The sequence below is a fragment of the Oncorhynchus masou genome, chromosome 18, assembly GCF_036934945.1.
Source record: "Oncorhynchus masou masou isolate Uvic2021 chromosome 18, UVic_Omas_1.1, whole genome shotgun sequence".
NCBI lineage: Eukaryota > Metazoa > Chordata > Actinopteri > Salmoniformes > Salmonidae > Oncorhynchus > Oncorhynchus masou.
In genome coordinates this window covers 1385548-1391547 of record NC_088229.1, presented here as the reverse complement: position 1 = coordinate 1391547, position 6000 = coordinate 1385548, and positions in this window count along the sequence as shown.

Genomic DNA, 6000 nt, shown 5'->3' with positions numbered 1-6000 from the left:
CACCTGTTGAATAATGTATGTTCTACACCTGTTGAATAATGTATTGTTCTACACCTGTTGAATAAATACATGAATAATGTTGTTCTACACCTGTTGAATATGTATGTACACCTACTGTTCTACACCTGTTGAATAATGTACTGTTCTACACCTGTTGAATAATGTACTGTTATACACCTGTTGTGTCCTGTACTGTTGTACACCTGTTGAATAATGTACTGTTCTACACCTGTTGTATCCTGTACTGTTCTACACCTGTTGAATAATGTACTGTTCTACACCTGTTGTGTCCTGTACTGTTCTACACCTGTTGAATAATGTACTGTTCTACACCTGTTGAATAATGTACTGTTCTACACCTGTTGAATAATGTACTGTTCTACACCTGTTGAATAATGTATACACCTGTTGTATGTTGTTCTACACCTGTTGAATACACCTGTTGAATAATGTTGTTCTACACCTGTTGTGTCCTGTACTGTTCTACACCTGTTGAATAATGTACTGTTCTACACCTGTTGAATAATGTATTGTTCTACACCTGTTGAATAATGTGTACACCTGTTGAATAATGTACTGTTCTACACCTATTGTGTCCTGTACTGTTCTACACCTGTTGAATAAATGTTCTACATTGTTCTACACCTGTTGAATAATGTACTGTTCTACACCTGTTGAATAATGTATCCTGTTCTACACCTGTTGAATAATGTACTGTTCTACACCTGTTGAATAATGTATTGTTCTACACCTGTTGTGTCCTGTACTGTTCTACACCTGTTGTGTCCTGTACTGTTATACACCTGTTGAATAATGTACTGTTCTACACCTGTTGTATCCTGTACTGTTCTACACCTGTTCTACACCTGTTGAATAATGTACTGTTCTACACCTGTTGAATAATGTACTGTTCTACACCTGTTGAATAATGTACTGTTATACACCTGTTGAATAATGTACTGTTATACACCTGTTGTATCCTGTACTGTTCTACACCTGTTGAATAATGTACTGTTCTACACCTGTTGAATAATGTACTGTTCTACACCTGTTGTGTCCTGTACTGTTCTACACCTGTTGTATCCTGTACTGTTCTACACCTGTTCTACACCTGTTGAATAATGTACTGTTCTACACCTGTTGAATAATGTACTGTTCTACACCTATTGAATAATGTACTGTTCTACACCTGTTGTGTCCTGTACTGTTCTACACCTGTTGAATAATGTACTGTTCTACACCTGTTGAATAATGTACTGTTCTACACCTGTTGAATAATGTATTGTTCTACACCTGTTGTGTCCTGTACTGTTATACACCTGTTGAATAATGTACTGTTCTACACCTGTTGAATAATGTACTGTTCTACACCTGTTGAATAATGTACTGTTCTACACCTGTTGAATAATGTATTGTTCTACACCTGTTGAATAATGTATTGTTCTACACCTGTTGTGTCCTGTACTGTTCTACACCTGTTGAATAATGTACTGTTCTACACCTGTTGAATAATGTATTGTTCTACACCTGTTCTGTCCTGTACTGTTCTACACCTATTGTGTCCTGTACTGTTCTACACCTGTTGAATAATGTACTGTTCTACACCTATTGAATAATGTATTGTTCTACACCTGTTGAATAATGTACTGTTCTACACCTGTTGAATAATGTACTGTTCTACACCTGTTGAATAATGTATTGTTCTACACCTGTTGAATAATGTACTGTTCTACACCTGTTGAATAATGTACTGTTATACACCTGTTGTGTCCTGTACTGTTGTACACCTGTTGAATAATGTACTGTTCTACACCTGTTGTATCCTGTACTGTTCTACACCTGTTGAATAATGTACTGTTCTACACCTGTTGAATAATGTACTGTTCTACACCTGTTGAATAATGTATTGTTCTACACCTGTTGAATAATGTATTGTTCTACACCTGTTGAATAATGTATTGTTCTACACCTGTTGTGTCCTGTACTGTTCTACACCTGTTGAATAATGTACTGTTCTACACCTGTTGAATAATGTATTGTTCTACACCTGTTGTGTCCTGTACTGTTCTACACCTATTGTGTCCTGTACTGTTCTACACCTGTTGAATCCTTCTACACCTGTTGAATAATGTATTGTTCTACACCTGTTGAATAATGTACTGTTCTACACCTGTTGAATAATGTATTGTTCTACACCTGTTGAATAATGTACTGTTCTACACCTGTTGAATAATGTATTGTTCTACACCTGTTGTGTCCTGTACTGTTCTACACCTGTTGTGTCCTGTACTGTTCTACACCTGTTGAATAATGTACTGTTCTACACCTGTTGAATAATGTATTGTTCTACACCTGTTCTGTCCTGTACTGTTCTACACCTATTGTGTCCTGTACTGTTCTACACCTGTTGAATAATGTACTGTTCTACACCTGTTGAATAATGTATTGTTCTACACCTGTTGAATAATGTACTGTTCTACACCTGTTGAATAATGTACTGTTCTACACCTGTTGAATAATGTATTGTTCTACACCTGTTGAATAATGTACTGTTCTACACCTGTTGAATAATGTACTGTTCTACACCTGTTGAATAATGTACTGTTATACACCTGTTGTGTCCTGTACTGTTGTACACCTGTTGAATAATGTACTGTTCTACACCTGTTGTATCCTGTACTGTTCTACACCTGTTGAATAATGTACTGTTCTACACCTGTTGTGTCCTGTACTGTTCTACACCTGTTGAATAATGTACTGTTCTACACCTGTTGAATAATGTATTGTTCTACACCTGTTGTGTCCTGTACTGTTCTACACCTGTTGAATAATGTATTGTTCTACACCTGTTGTGTCCTGTACTGTTCTACACCTGTTGAATAATGTACTGTTCTACACCTGTTGAATAATGTATTGTTCTACACCTGTTGTGTCCTGTACTGTTCTACACCTATTGTGTCCTGTACTGTTCTACACCTGTTGAATAATGTATTGTTCTACACCTGTTGAATAATGTACTGTTCTACACCTGTTGAATAATGTATTGTTCTACACCTGTTGAATAATGTACTGTTCTACACCTGTTGAATAATGTATTGTTCTACACCTGTTGTGTCCTGTACTGTTCTACACCTGTTGTGTCCTGTACTGTTATACACCTGTTGAATAATGTACTGTTCTACACCTGTTGTATCCTGTACTGTTCTACACCTGTTCTACACCTGTTGAATAATGTACTGTTCTACACCTGTTGAATAATGTACTGTTCTACACCTGTTGAATAATGTACTGTTCTACACCTGTTGAATAATGTACTGTTCTACACCTGTTGAATAATGTACTGTTCTACACCTGTTGTGTCCTGTACTGTTCTACACCTGTTGAATAATGTACTGTTCTACACCTGTTGAATAATGTACTGTTCTACACCTGTTGAATAATGTACTGTTCTACACCTGTTGAATAATGTACTGTTCTACACCTGTTGAATAATGTACTGTTCTACACCTGTTGAATAATGTACTGTTCTACACCTGTTGAATAATGTATTGTTCTACACCTGTTGAATAATGTACTGTTCTACACCTGTTGAATAATGTATTGTTCTACACCTGTTGTGTCCTGTACTGTTCTACACCTGTTGTTCTACACCTGTTGAATAATGTACTGTTCTACACCTGTTGAATAATGTATTGTTCTACACCTGTTGTGTCCTGTACTGTTCTACACCTGTTGTGTCCTGTACTGTTCTACACCTGTTGAATAATGTACTGTTCTACACCTGTTGAATAATGTATTGTTCTACACCTGTTGAATAATGTACTGTTCTACACCTGTTGAATAATGTATTGTTCTACACCTGTTGAATAATGTACTGTTCTACACCTGTTGAATAATGTATTGTTCTACACCTGTTGTGTCCTGTACTGTTCTACACCTGTTGTGTCCTGTACTGTTATACACCTGTTGAATAATGTACTGTTCTACACCTGTTGAATAATGTACTGTTCTACACTTGTTGTATCCTGTACTGTTCTACACCTGTTCTACACCTGTTGAATAATGTACTGTTCTACACCTGTTGAATAATGTACTGTTCTACACCTGTTGAATAATGTACTGTTCTACACCTGTTGAATAATGTACTGTTCTACACCTGTTGTGTCCTGTACTGTTCTACACCTGTTGAATAATGTACTGTTCTACACCTGTTGAATAATGTACTGTTCTACACCTGTTGAATAATGTACTGTTCTACACCTGTTGAATAATGTACTGTTCTACACCTGTTGAATAATGTACTGTTCTACACCTGTTGAATAATGTACTGTTCTACACCTGTTGAATAATGTATTGTTCTACACCTGTTGAATAATGTACTGTTCTACACCTGTTGAATAATGTATTGTTCTACACCTGTTGTGTCCTGTACTGTTCTACACCTGTTGTGTCCTGTACTGTTATACACCTGTTGAATAATGTACTGTTCTACACCTGTTGTATCCTGTACTGTTCTACACCTGTTCTACACCTGTTGAATAATGTACTGTTCTACACCTGTTGAATAATGTACTGTTCTACACCTGTTGAATAATGTACTGTTCTACACCTGTTGTGTCCTGTACTGTTCTACACCTGTTGTATCCTGTACTGTTCTACACCTGTTCTACACCTGTTGAATAATGTACTGTTCTACACCTGTTGAATAATGTACTGTTCTACACCTGTTGAATAATGTACTGTTCTACACCTGTTGAATAATGTACTGTTCTACACCTGTTGTGTCCTGTACTGTTCTACACCTGTTGAATAATGTACTGTTCTACACCTGTTGAATAATGTACTGTTCTACACCTGTTGAATAATGTATTGTTCTACACCTGTTGAATAATGTATTGTTCTACACCTGTTGTGTCCTGTACTGTTCTACACCTGTTGAATAATGTACTGTTCTACACCTGTTGAATAATGTATTGTTCTACACCTGTTGTGTCCTGTACTGTTATACACCTGTTGAATAATGTACTGTTCTACACCTGTTGTGTCCTGTACTGTTCTACACCTGTTGTGTCCTGTACTGTTCTACACCTGTTGAATAATGTACTGTTCTACACCTGTTGAATAATGTATTGTTCTACACCTGTTGAATAATGTACTGTTCTACACCTGTTGAATAATGTATTGTTCTACACCTGTTGAATAATGTACTGTTCTACACCTGTTGAATAATGTATTGTTCTACACCTGTTGTGTCCTGTACTGTTCTACACCTGTTGTGTCCTGTACTGTTATACACCTGTTGAATAATGTACTGTTCTACACCTGTTGAATAATGTACTGTTCTACACCTGTTGTATCCTGTACTGTTCTACACCTGTTGAATAATGTACTGTTCTACACCTGTTGTATCCTGTACTGTTCTACACCTGTTGAATAATGTACTGTTCTACACCTGTTGAATAATGTATTGTTCTACACCTGTTGTGTCCTGTACTGTTCTACACCTGTTGAATAATGTACTGTTCTACACCTGTTGAATAATGTACTGTTCTACACCTGTTGTGTCCTGTACTGTTCTACACCTGTTGAATAATGTACTGTTCTACACCTGTTGTGTCCTGTACTGTAAGACCTTCTGCATCATTTTCATGACTTCAGGCAACCCGTCCAGAGGTAGTTACATTGTATTTACTTCATCACCTGTTCTCTGTTCAGCAGGGTGGAACGTTACGAAACACCATACTTAGAAATATATATGGTGTAGAACAGAACAGACAGGACGTCATGAATGCATTTCCATCTGCAGCCTCGCTGAACAGACCCCAGCTCGCTAGTCTACTGTACACCAGAACCTCTAGATAATCCCTGTCCCCTCGCTGAACAGACCCCAGCTAGCTAGTCTACTGTACACCAGAACCTCTAGATAATCCCTGTCCCCTCGCTGAACAGACCCCAGCTCGCTAGTCTACTGTACACCAGAACCTCTAGTTAATCCCTGTC